Source organism: Artibeus jamaicensis, unplaced genomic scaffold, assembly GCF_021234435.1.
Source record: "Artibeus jamaicensis isolate MK-2021 breed Jamaican fruit bat unplaced genomic scaffold, CSHL_Jam_final contig_793, whole genome shotgun sequence".
Lineage (NCBI taxonomy): Eukaryota > Metazoa > Chordata > Mammalia > Chiroptera > Phyllostomidae > Artibeus > Artibeus jamaicensis.
Genome location: NW_026521975.1, coordinates 9927829 through 9941567, shown reverse-complemented (window position 1 = coordinate 9941567; position 13739 = coordinate 9927829). Strand labels below are relative to the sequence as shown.

General features: G+C 43.8%; 1 protein-coding gene across 2 annotated transcripts in view; it reads right to left on the bottom strand.

The window, feature by feature from the left end:
* The window catches only part of PIGZ (phosphatidylinositol glycan anchor biosynthesis class Z), a 56388-nt gene that overhangs the window by 36068 nt on the left and 6581 nt on the right, over window positions 1-13739 (bottom strand). The window contains exons 2-4 of one of the 2 annotated variants that reach the window (XR_008392920.1): window positions 6388-6482; window positions 4455-4545; window positions 3049-3147 (exon numbers count right to left, since the gene is read on the bottom strand). The gene's annotated coding sequence lies outside the window, so the exon portion shown is untranslated. Of the gene's footprint in view, window positions 3148-4454; window positions 4546-6387; window positions 6483-13739 lie in introns of those variants that run through there. The other variant, XR_008392921.1, reaches the window with a different exon arrangement.

Genomic DNA, 13739 nt, shown 5'->3' with positions numbered 1-13739 from the left:
AGGGAGGGATGAATTAGGGGAATACAGGATTTTTAGGGCATGGAAACTATTTGTATAATATTATAATGATAGATATATGTCATTATACGTTTGTTGAAACCCATAGACTATGTAGTACAAAGAATGAGCCCTAATGTAAACTGTGAAACTAGGTTGACATTATGACAATGTTGGTTCATTGATTGTAGTAAATGTACCACTCTGATGCAGGGTATTGAGGGTGGGGAGGGAAGGAGCAGAGAGTATGTGGGGGATTCTTTATATTTTTCATTCAATTTTGCTGTCAAGCCAATACTGCTCTAAAAAACCCTATGAATTGAAAAGAAAGTATTATGAACAGCAAAATAATTCAGTAAGATATTTGGTTTACTATTAATATGCTGAAACTATAGACTTAACATTTACAAACAAGTACTCAGAAAAACTAATGGAAGAAAATAATCCTTTTAGGGACTTCCGTGAAGATGGAGGCGTAGGTGGAAACACTGTACCTTCTCGCACAACCAAGTTCAAAAACAACAAAGTTTTAGCAAAAAAATGCAGCCAAACCACAGAAAATTGAACTATACGGAAGTCTGAGAGCATTCAGCCAAACCAGTAAGAGGGGCAGAGCCAGCAGCAGAGTGGGATCGGGCAGGAAAGATCCACTGGACCAACCTGGGCATGCGACCCAGGCATGTAGGCAGCTGTGGGCTGATCCCAGGTGTGGAGTAGCAGTGGGTAGACTCACTGAGGGCTGACCACGGTCACACATTTGCGCGCAGATAAACCAGGCAAAGGAGCTAGCAGTGAGATGTATTGCACAGGCCCCAGCAGCGGAAAGCAGCAGAGGGGATCGCTATTGCCCCTCTCTGACCCTGCCCCCACATACAGTGTCACAAACCAGCGACCTGGGTGGCCCTGCCCTGGTGAACACCTAAGGCTCTGCTCCTCATACTTAACAGGTGTGAACAGAGCAAAACATTATGGCTCAAGGAGAACTCAAAGCCCCAGAGTCAATAACTCTAAGCGACCAAGAAATAGCCAAACTTTCAGATGCACAGTTCCAAACACTGGTGATCAGGATGCTCACAGAATTGGCTGATTTTAGTCACAAATTAGAGGAACAAATAAAGGCTAAACTAATTGAAATGAAGAGAAATGCACAGAAAACCAATAGTGATGGAAAGGAAACTGGGACTCAAATCAAGGGAGTGGATCCAGGAGGAAGAAAAAAAATTACCAAACAGAAAAGAATGAAGAAACAAGAATTTAAAAAAATGAGGAGAGCTTTAGGAACCTCCAGGACATCTTTAAACATTCCAACATCCAAATTATAGGGGTACCAGAAGGGGAAGAGGAAGAGCAACAAGTGGAACACTTATTTGAACAAATAATAAAGGAGAATTTCCCCAATCTGACAAAGGATATAGTCTTCCAGGAAGTCCAGGAAGCTCAGAGAGTCCCAAAGAAGTTGGACCCAAGGAGGAACACACCAAGGCACATCATCATTACATTAGCCAAGATTAAAATGAAGGAGAGAATTCTAGAAGCAGCGAGAGATAAGGGGACATTCACCTACAAAGGAGTTCCCATCAGACTGTCAACTGATTTCTCCAAAGAGACCTTACAGGCAAGAAGGGGCTGAAAAGAAGTATTCCAAGGCATGAAATCCAAAGACCTACATCCAAGATTGCTCTATCCAGCAAAGCTTTCATTTAGAATGGAAGGGCAGATAAAGTGCTTCTCAGATAAGATCAAGTTCAAGGAGTTCATCATCACCAAGCCCTTATTATATGAAATGTTAAAGGGTCTTATCTAAGAAAAAGAAGATAAAAAAGATGAACAGTGAAAGGACAGCAAACTCACAGTTATTAAGAACCACATCTAAAACAAAAGCAAACCAAGAGGACAGCTAGATCAGGAGCAGAACCATAGAAATGGAGATCACATGGAGAGTTAGCAACAGCGGAGTGGGAGAAGGAGAAGGGGGGAGAAGGTACAGAAAATAAGTAGCATAGATGGTAGGTTGAAAATAGATGGGGAGAGGGCAAGAATAGTAGGGGGAATATAGAATCTAAAGAACTTGAGACACGTGGTCATAAACTAAAAGGAGGAATGGTGGGGAAGGGGGTGTGCAGGGTAGAGGGGAATGAAGGGGGAGAAATAGAACAACTGTAATGGCATAATCAATAAAATATACTTAAAAAAGAAAATAATCCTTTTAAAGTAACAAAACAACAAAATTAATAACAACCAGAAAATGAAAGAACTAGGAATAAACTTAATGAGATTTATGCAATACATTTATGAATGAAAAGATGATCTGAACAAATGGAAAGACATACTGGAATTTTAGAAAGTCCATTTGTGTAAATCAGTGAGAGCCCAATAGAAATACCACCACAATTATTTTTGGTAATTATTTTGGGTAGTATCCAGAACAAATGAAAGGAGACTGGGCTTATAAGAAATTAAAGTGTCTAATTTTATATAGAGCCATAATAAACTAGGGTAGTACTGGTACAGGAGTAGACAGATAATGGAACAGTATAGAAAATATAGGAATAGATTTAAATATAAGGGAATTTAGGATATGATAAAGTTGAACTTTCAAATCAGTAGAGGAAAACTATTCAGTATAAGACTGCTAGGCAAAAGGGTAGCCATCTGAAAAATAAAAACAAAAACATAGAGTTGTACAGTACCTCATACCTCACAGCGAAATCATTCAGAGATGAATGAGATATATACATGTTAAACAATGAAACTACAAAATACAGGAGAAGTAATGGAGGAATTAAAAATAATTTCAGAGATAAGAAAGCATTTCTAAGTATGATGCAATACCCAGAAGCTTTAAAAGAAAAGGAGAAAAGGGTACTACATCAAAGTAAACAAGTTCACTATGGCAAAAGGCACCATAATCAGAGGCAAAGTAAAAAAAAATAAATGGAAAGAGTAACTATAACATATCAACATACTCATATTAAAAGAAATGTAAATTAACTCACTGTGGCCCTGGTGGGGTAGCTCAGCAGGATAGAGCATTGTCCTGATAGACCAAGGTTGACGGTTTGATCCTCAGTCAGGGCACGTACAAGTATCAACCAGTGAATGCATCAATAAGTGGGACAACAAATTGATGTCTCTCTCTCTCTTTCCTCTCTTTAAAGTAAAAAAAAAATTAGAAGAAGAAAAAAGATCAGGAATATAAATATATAATGACAACAAATACATATCTATTAAATACATTTAAATTTATTTAAATGCAAATGGTTTAAATGCTCCAATCAAAAGCTATACGGTGGCTGAATGGGTAACAAAACAAGACCCCTACATACGCTGTCTTCAAGGGACTCAGTTCAGATCAAAAGACACATAGACTGACAGTAAAGAGATGGGAAAGGATATTTCATGAAAACGGAAACAAAACACAAAAAGCTGGAGTAGCAATATTTATATCAGACATAATAGACTTTAAAACAAAGGCTATAACAAGAAGTAACAAAGGACCTAGCAATTCTACTTCTGGGTATTTACCCAAAGAAATTCAAAACACTAAATAAAAAAAACGTATGCATCGATATGTTTATTGCACTTTACTTACAATAGCCAAGATATGGAAGCAGCCCAAGTGTCCATCAGTAAATGAGTAGATAAAAGAAAGTAGGGCATATATACAATGGCATATGACTCAGCCATAAAAAAGAATGAAACCTTGCCATCTGTAACAACATGGATGGACCTAGAGGGTATTGTGCTGAGTGAAACAAGTCAGACATAGAAAGACAAATGCCATATGATTTCACTTATATGTAGAATCTAAAAAAAGAAAACAATAAATGAGCAAGCCATACAGAAACAGTCTCATGGATACAGAGAACATATCTGATGGTTGCCAGATGGGAGGGGGATTGAGGGTGGTGGGTGATCAAGGTGGAGGGATTAGGAAGTACAAATCGGTAGAGAATAGTCATGGGGATGTAAAGTGCAGCATAGGGAATATAGCCAATAGTATTATAATAATATGTATGTGTCAGATGGGTACTATATCTATCGGGGTCATAACTTCATAAGTTATATACATGTCTAATCATAGGGTTGTATACCTAAACTAATATAATATTGTACATCAACTGTAATTTAAAAATAAAAGAGCTTAAAAATGATTATTGATTGATTTTGTTAATAATCTTAAGAGTAAATGTGTTTCAAGCAATGAAGCCACCGAGGTGTTGGTCTACCAGAGGTGAAAGCCAGGAAGGGATCCTTTCTAAATGAGAAACACTGATGAAATGTGGATTTTTAAAAAAATGTAGCATCAAGGGAAAGACAAAGTGAAAAGGAGAATAAGATTTATTAGCACAGGACAATGTATGTTAAAGAAAGTCCTGGCTGGTGTGGCTCAGTGGATTGAGCACCAGCCTGTGAACAGAAAGGTCACCAGTTCGATTCCTGGTCAGGGTACATACCTGGGTTGCAGGCCGGTTCCTCTGTTGGGGGTGTGCAAAAGGCAACCACACATTGATGTTTTTCTCCCTCTCTTCTTCCTTTTCCTTCTCTCTAAAAAGAAATACAATATTTTTTAAAATAAAAGAAACCTATACATGAAAATATGCATGCTTTACAAAAATGTGAAGACACATCAAATACAGATGCCCGTGGTGGGGTGGGGTATGGGATTTGGGGACAGCAATCGGGTCTAGGATAAAGGCAGGGGGCAATAAAGAAATGAAATGGGAGAAAGGCCTGTGGGCTGATGAGGTAAACTTTGAACTGAAGCAGATGATATACTCAGCACTGTACCTTCCAGATACAAAACTGGTGGCAATCTTTCTTTTCAGCAGAGAGGTTTGTGCATGTGCTAGAAGACTCTAGCTGTCATGTGGCCTGTGGACAGAAAATTCTCCTGGAAAATTGAAGTCAACAGGGTCCCAAAGGCAGCTCTGCAGGTGGGTGCTGCTCATCTCTGCTGCCCTCCCAGCCCAGCAAAGTCCCCTCAAAACTGTCATCTCTTGGTCTTATAGGAGCCACATGTACTGGAGCTACCAAGAAACTGGCTCCAGCTCAACTTGAGCTTCTGGATTTCTCAAGCAATAACAGGTTTGAAATCCTGAGAGCAAAGTTCTCCAGGCCAGGTCCAAGGTGGACAAGACTTCTTTGTGGCTGCCTCTCCACCCTCATCTCCTGTTCCCACAGGAGGGTGTGATTTGGGAGCAGGCCCAGCCCTGAGGCAGCCCACAAGAAATCTCAGAAAGAAAGGGCCCCAAATGACAACCTTCAAAGGATCAAGAAGAGCTTTTTTAAAAAAAAAAAATGTGAAGTTGGCTAAGAACTTGAATAGACATTTCTCCAAAGAAGATATACAGATGACCAGCAAGCACATGAAAAGATGCTGAACATCACTAATTATTAGGGAAATGCAAATCAAACCTACAATGAGATACCACTTCACACCCATTAGAATGGCTATTGCAAAAAAAAATGTGTTAGTGAGGATGTGGAGAAACCATAACCCTTGTGTACTGCTGGTGAGAGTGGAAAACAGTATGGAGTTTCCCCAAGTACTTAAACAGGATTACCAGATGATCCAGCAGTTCATTTCTGGGTATATACACAACAGAACCAAAAGCAGGGTCTCAAAGAGATATTTGTACTCCTGTGTTCATAGCAGTATTATTCATAATAGCTACAATGTGGAAACAACCCAAGTTCCACTGACAAATGAATGGTCAGGCAAAATGTGGTGTATATATACAGCTGTTCCTTGCTATATTGCGGTTCATTTATTGTGGCTTTACTGTATCGCAGGTTTTTAAAAAAATATATATCTAATTCTGTATCATGGAGTTTTCTTTATATCACAGGATTTTGCAGTATACAGGTATTTATGTAATATTTATTATTTTAATTATTTTTGCCTAAAAAATTTAAAGCAATATAAAAAATTAATTCAAACATATTAAAATAATATTACATTGAAATAAAATACAGTATGTATTTCATCAGCAGATGAATAAGGTACTGTACACAATGGAAGTGCAGTACGGCAGTACCGCTTGTGCAAGTTTGCCATCATGAGATTGTACTCGGCACACTATTGGCTGATGGAATGGAGGGCAACCAACCACAGCACTGTGTCCTGTATCCTGGGCGCTGATTGGCTCAGTGACTGTAGCATCAGTCTGTTTGCTCTCCTGCACTGTGCCTGTGTGTTCAGCATCTCTCCTTGTCCACTTCACATCAATGTCTGTTTGCTGCATGTAGTGTTGCTCTGTGGTGTTGTGTTTTTGTGAAATTTTCATAAAAGTTTGAATATATTTCAAGCCCTATGATGCCACCCAAATGTTCTGCGCCTTCTAAGGCTTCTGGCAGTGAACCCAAGCACCAAAGGAATATGCTTACCATCAAAGAAAAGGTGGAACTTCTCGACATGTTAAAGGAAGGTAAAAGTTAAGTGGCTGTAGGCTGCCATTACGGGATCTATGAATCTGTTTGCCCTATAAAGAAAGATGAGAAGAATTTTAGGTCTACGGCAACAATGACTATTTACAAGACTGCAAAGAGGGTGTTCGCTTCCCGCAATAAGGCCATTGTGAGGATGGAGTCTGCGTTGGCCCTGTGGATAAATGACTGCAGGAAGAAGAATCTCTCTCTGGATACCAATACCATCTGGACGAAGACCAAGAAACTTTATGATAGTTTTGCAGAAAGCACGGACGTTCACGACCGTGATGATGAAGATGAGGATGATAACTCAGAAGAGGACCATTGAGTGCTTCTCCCACCAGACCAACCCCATTCAGTGCCAGCAAGGGCTAGTCTGACAAATTTCAGGGACTCTTTGGACTCAAGAGTGTTTCTCTGCCTGGAGAAGCTGCCTTTGTGGATAAAAAGCAGTGCCAGCAACTCCCCATAACTATGTTCATCACTTGGATGAAGAGATCAGTTATGCCTACACCTTTAGTGGAAATTGAAGTTACGGCCCAGGGCGAAGATACCGCACCATCTGATGAAGCACCTGGTGAAGTGGTGCCTTCAGAAGAGCTGTGATGCTCTTCTTGGCTGTGCAGAACGTTCGTCTCATTGTCATCACCTTCATCGCCATCAGTACTGCACAGCCATATAATTCATGAAGTTCATCATTTAAGTTGTAGTATACTTCACTGGTGAGTACCCATATAGAATTTTATATGTTGTTAAAATTACATAGGTTTAAGAGTGTAGAAAGTGTTTAAGAGACTTCCGCCAAGATGGAGGTATAGGTGGATGTGCCGTGCCTTCTCACACAACCAAGTTTAGAGACAACTAAATATTAGCAACAGAAAACACAGCCAGGACACAGAAAATTGAACTTTTCGGAAGTCCGTTAACAACAAATTCTTCAGCCCGACCGGTAAGGGGCGAAACCGGCGTCTCGTGAGGGGTTGCACAGGAGGACTCCAGTCGGACGGACCCAGGCGCGGAATCCAGACGCGCGAATCCAGACGCACGGGTTCCAAACCCAGGATTGGACCTAGAGCGACTGCTGAGGAGACAGTGGGGAGGCGGTGCTGCGTGTTGACTGCGGTTGCCTATCTGCGGGCGAGCGGACAGGCGAGGGAGCGGGCGGTTGGACCGGGGCCCTGCGGTCCCCGTGGCTTGGGGCAGTAGAGGGCGCCGCCATTTCCCCGCTCTGACCACGCCCCCACATACAGCGTCACAACGCAGCGACCTGGGAGTCCAAGGCGCCGCTTCTCACATTTAAAGGGCCAGAACAGACCAAAAATGTCGCAGGAAGACCTCAAAGCCCCAGAGATAAATCTAAGCGACAAAGAAATGGCAAAACTCTCAGACGCACAGTTTAAAACACTGGTCATCAGGATCCTCACAGATCTGGTTGATTATAGCCACAAATTAGAGAAACATATGAAGGCTAAACTAAGGGAAATGAATGGAATTCCACAGGAAACCCATAGAGATGAAAAGGAAACTGGGACTCAAATCAATGGAGTGGACCAGAAGAAAGCAAATAATGGCCAAACAGAAAAGAGTCAAGGAGCAAGAATTCAAAGAAATGAGGAGAGTCTTAGGAACCTCCAGGACATCTTTAAACGCTCCAATATCCGAACTATAGGGGTACCAGAAGGGGGAAAGACACAACCACCAGTGGAGAAATTATTTGAACAAATAATAAAAGAAAATTTCCCCAATCTGGCAAAGGAAATAGACTTCCAAGAAATCCAAGAAGCTCAGAGAGTACCAAAAAAGTTGGACTCAAGAAGAAACACACCAAGGCATATCATAATTACATTAGCCAAAATTAAAATGAAGGAGAGAATCCTAGAAGCAGCAAGAGCTAAGGGGACAATCACCTACAAAGGAGTCCCCATTAGACTGTCAGCAGATTTCGCAAAAGAGACTTTACAGGCAAGAAGGGGCTGGAAAGAGGTATTCCAAGTCATGAAATCTAAAGACCTACAACCAAGATTGCTCTATCCAGCAAAACTTTCATTTAGAATGGAAGGACAGATAAGGTGCTTCTCAGATAAGATCAAATTCAAGGAGTTCATCATCACCAAGCCCTTATTATATGAAATGTTAAAGGGACTTATCTAAGAAAAAGAAGTTAAAGAAACATGAACAGTGAAAGAACAACAAGCTCACAGTCATTAACAACCACACCTAAAACGAAAGCAAACTAAAAGAACAGCTAGATCAGGAGTGGAAACATAGAAATGAAGATCTCAAGGAGGGTTAGCAACAGGGGAGTGGGAGGAGGAGATGGGGGGAGAAGGTACAGAAAATAAGTAGCATAGACGGTAGATAGAGAATAGATGGGGGGGGGCAAGAATAGCATGGGAAATATAGAACCTAAAGGACTTGAGACACATGGACATAAACTAAAGGGGGGTAATGGTGGGGATGGGGGGGCAGGGTGGAGGGGAATGAAGGGGGGAATAGAACAACTGTAACAGCATAATCAATTTAAAAAAATAAATAAAAAAAAGAAAGTGTTTAAGAGCATATGAAGTGTTTATAAGAGTGTGGGAAAGGTTAATAAGAGAGTGGGAAAGCTTTATAGGAGTGTGGGAAGGGTTTATAAAGCCTTAAAATATATATACATAATAAAATAAATAAAAAGCCACTACTTCGTAAATTTTCACCTATGGTGGGCATCTCTGGAATGTAACTCCCATGGTAGGTGAGGGGTCACTCTACCATAGAACAGCACTCAGCCTTAAAATGGGAAGAAATTCTGCTGTATGTTGCAATATGTGCGAATCGGGAAGACTTTATGCTAAGTGAATAATTCGGTCACATCAAGACAAATACTATGTGAGTCCACATCGAGGTCCGTCCCTACAGCAGTCAAAGCCACACAGTCAGAATGTAGAAGGGTGGCTGCCAGAGGCTGGGGGATGGGGGTGGGGAGTTAGGGTTTGATGGGGACAGAGTTTCAGTTGGGGAAGTTCTGGCGATGGACGGTAGACCATGGTGACGTGCTTATTGCCACAGAACTACACCCTTCAAATGGTTAAAATGGTAAATTTTTATATATACTTTACCACAAGAAAAATAAACGAAGTTGCCTAAGACGAGCCTCGGCAAGGCAGATACTTTTCAGTGCGGCCTCTGCCCCACCCGTTGGGCATCCTTCTCAGTTTCAAAAGAAACTCAAGGTTGGGGTAGGATGAAAAAAGCCTGTTTTTAAAAAGTTCTTTAGCCTCTAGTGGAAATAGGAATTGAAATGGGGAGACAAGAGCATGGCCTTCAAGGGTCGGAGCCCTGAGACACAGCTAGGTGAGGACATCTGCTGTGTTCTTTGTCGAGCAGGGACCAGCTCCTCTGTTCTTTTGCAGGAGAAAGGCCTGGAAACGGTGGTGTACATGCTTGCACTTGTGTGCACACATCCATCATGTGCACACACTTTCCCAGGGTTGCTGTCTTTTACTGAAAGAAGTAAGTTAAACCGTCCCCCAGGACCTTTGTAGCTGGAGCAAGTGGCCTGTGTCAGCCTGACCTGTCCCTCCTCCCTGACCATCCCCACTCTCTGCTGTGGGACCGGAGGACTGATGGCAGCACAGATGTGCAGGCAGAACCCCTCCCAGCTCTTGGTACCCCCTGCAAGACAAGGAAGGGACTTCATGCCCAGACAGAGGTGCCTCTGAGCAGCCAGCTGGCTGACAGGTTTGAGATAAGCTCAGTCTCCAGTCTTTCTCTGCTGTTGGCAGGGCCAGCACTTCATTATCAGTGATGAGCCCAAGCTCCCAGAAACGCTGATCCAGACCTCCTCCTGAGTCAGGGGCCCGCCTGCCCAGGGCCCCGAGGTGACTATGGAGATCCAGAGCACAGGAGATAAGGGCAGTTGCTCCTGGACTTTGGGCGGGGTGTCCTGGAGGCTGTGGGCATGGAGCCCAGCCAGTCATGTGGCGGGATGGCTTGAGTGTGGCCTGGGGCAGACATGCCACCACCACGTTCTGTGGCTGGCTGCGCCCGTGCTCATGTCCTAGTGAGTCCTCTGATTCTCACAGCCTCACTTACGTGTCCAGTAGGAAGGGGGTTATACTAGCAGCACCCCTGTGGGTGTGTTGAGAAGGAGAGAGGAGGTAACAACAAATACTAGTAATTGACAGTACAAATTGCAATACCCTTGGAAAATGACCCTGCTCATTTGCTTCCAGTTCATGAAGGGTGATGCTACTATTTCAGGGAGAGCAGCTGATGTCCTAGGATGGCTGGAGCTGAGAGGCAGAAAGGAAGAGAGAGAGGGTGAGGGCATTAGGGCTGGGGCTTGAGCATACCCCAGTGGCCCCAGGTCTGGTGTGCAGAGCACCAGCGCTGGGGAACTGCCTGCCTCTCCCCCCTGGATGTGCCAAAGCCATGGGACCAGACCAAACTCCTCTAAACTAGTCTGGGTGCAGGTCAGACCGTCTGCACTTGCTCCTTTGCTCTTTGCAGAGGGAAGGTAAGTGGAGGGTTGGAGCACTTCTTGGGGCTGAGGGAATGCTGCCCAGATGGTCTGATCTTCTCTGGGTTGGCCTCTCACACAAACACCATGTGTCTTGATAGTTTAGCATTGGTGGGGGTGGGACTGAGAAACTGTGAGGCATTCTGTGCTCACCACTGACCAACAGAAGAAGAGCAAACTGTTATGGGTTGAATTGTGTCCCCACCCCAAACTCGTATGTTGGAGTCCTAACCCCCAGCACCTCAGAACCTTATTTGGACATAGGGTTGTTACAGATGTAATTGGTTAAGATGAGGTCATTAGGACGAGCCCTAATCCAATTAACTAGTGTCCTTATAAAAAGGGGGAATTTGGACGCAGAGACATGTGCATACATGGAGAATGTTGTATGAAGGCCGGGATCAGGGTGATTTACAAGCCCAGGAAGAAACTCTGCTGACATCTTGATCTTGGACGTTTAGTCTGTGAAGTCCCACTGGGAAACAATGCATTTCTGTTGTTTATACCACCTAAGCTGTGGTGCTTTGTTGTGGCAGCTCTACAAACTGACACTCATACTCTGGGGAAGGGATTAGCCTTGCTACCAGGAATAGACATCAGCCAAGCCCTGTGCCAGCAGTAAGTAACCTTTGTAAAAATCAGCTCCACTGTTTGAAAGCTGCCAGAAGGGAGCAAGCCACTGAGCACTCCTGGAAGCCTGCTGGGAGCTGTCCATCTTCCCGAATGCAAAGCTAACATCTTATCTCATTCATTCATTCATTCATTCATTCATTCATTCATTCATTCATCCATCCATCCATCCATCCATCCATCCATTCATTCAGCAAACAGCTTACTGGGTCCCAGCTGTTTTTCAGATAAAGTTTGGCTCTGGTAATTCAGTGGGGAGAGGGGGGACCTAGTCTCTACCCTTAGAGAGCTGTTGGGAAAGTTAGACCTTCCCCAAAAGAGACCCATAATCAAGTGGGACAAAGAGGAGCCTGGTGACAGCATGGCAAGGGGACCTCTGGTCTTTTCTTCTATGTCAGCCCTCCCCATGCAGCTGCCAGGTTTTGGGGCATGAGAACCTGGGTTCCTGGGACCGCCTGTCACAGGTGAAGAGGGTCTTACCCCACCCCCAGGGAGGAAACAGAGTACTTCTGAGGAATGTGGTGTAGCTGACTGTCAAAGGTCAACTTCTGTTGGGGCCGGTGACACTGCAGAACACAATCGTTATGGGGTTCTCCAGTATGTATTACAGGCATTTTCATAAGCAGCACTAAAAAAAGACCTGGTGGAGCAATACAATGGTGATAATGAGGGTGACCATTGGTTACAGCTCCCAGAGTCCCAGCCAGGCTCTGCGGGAATTGTGAGGCCAAACCCGGGCTCCAAGCAGAGTTGGCTGTGAGCAGGGGTGAGGCGTGGGACTTCTCCCATCCAGGCCACACTCCCTGAGCGTGGGTCAGCTCTGAGGACTTTGAGCAGGGAGCCTGCAGGGCTGCACGGAACCCACGCAGGCTCAGCACCCTGCAGACCAGTAGGCGGCTTGCAGAAGTCAGGGTACACCATGCTCTCTTCTCACTCCAAAAACCATGTTATATTTTTTCCCCTCCAAAACCTTAAAAAATGCAGGTTATCCACAAGCTACTAAGAAAGATTCTAATTTGTCAGTGTGGCCTTATTATGTAGCAACTCTGGGGTCAAACCGCCTGTGTTCAAATCCTGGCTTATTAGTTCAGTGGCCTTGGGCAAGTTACTTATCATCTCCAAGCCTCAAGTCCTTAATCCGTAAAATGTGGCTATAATACTGATACCTTCTTCTGAGGGTTGTTTTGAGAGGTACATGATGTAATTTACAGACAGTGTCTTGTACAGTGCCCTGCAGACTAAGCACACACTTTAAGTATGATGATTAGTGGTAAGATGTGGGCTGGGGCCATTGGATTTGAATTTGGAGCTGTCATTTACTGTTTGTGTAACCCCGGGCTTCCAGTGGCTTCCACTGTCTGTAGTAGACGCTGTGGTCCACTACCCAGGGCCCCCCATCAGGACTGAGACTCTCATTCCCCCATTGCTGGGAGTGTTGGTAGTTGATGGGTTCAAGCTGGGTCTCTTTCTGGGCCTCGCCCTCAGTTGCAGTGAGCCACCTTGCTCAAGATAAGCCTGCCCCCAACCTGTATCCACTAGAGGGTTGAGGTAGGTGTACAAAGACCAGGCCCTCATGTCTCATGATAGGATAACCCCGGGGGGACATCAGAGTTCCCTGTAGGATCATCTGGAGCCTCCCTTGCTACAGCATTGCTTTTCAACTCCTTTCTCTGCCCATTCTGATAGGGCCCAGGTGGCAAACACAAGGCCCATGGGCAGAATTCGGCCCTCCACCTTGTTTTATCCGGCCTGGCACCTTGTTTCTACAGGGCAGAAGCGCCAAGCTCTTCCTTACCTGTTAAGAAGTAGTTGTATGTACACACCCTTATAAATACATTCAGCCCTTTGAAGGCAAATGTGAGGCTGATGTGGCCCCCAGTGAAAATGAGTTTGATACCCCTATGATAGGGGAACTCAAGAGGTAAAGATTGAAGCCTTAGTTATAGTTGATAGGCTTAAGTGATTAATGCATGTGGAAAGATGGTATTCTAGGAACTGGAACGCAGGAGGGACTACAGGACAAGCAATTCAACCTTTGTGCCCCAGGGGTTCTGCAAACTATTGTGTTCCCAGGAGGGAACACAGATAAAGAATTGTTATCAATAAGTAAAGAAGTACTAGGAAAATTACCACTGAACTGTAACTCTTACCCCTTTAACACCTTTCCCCCACAAAG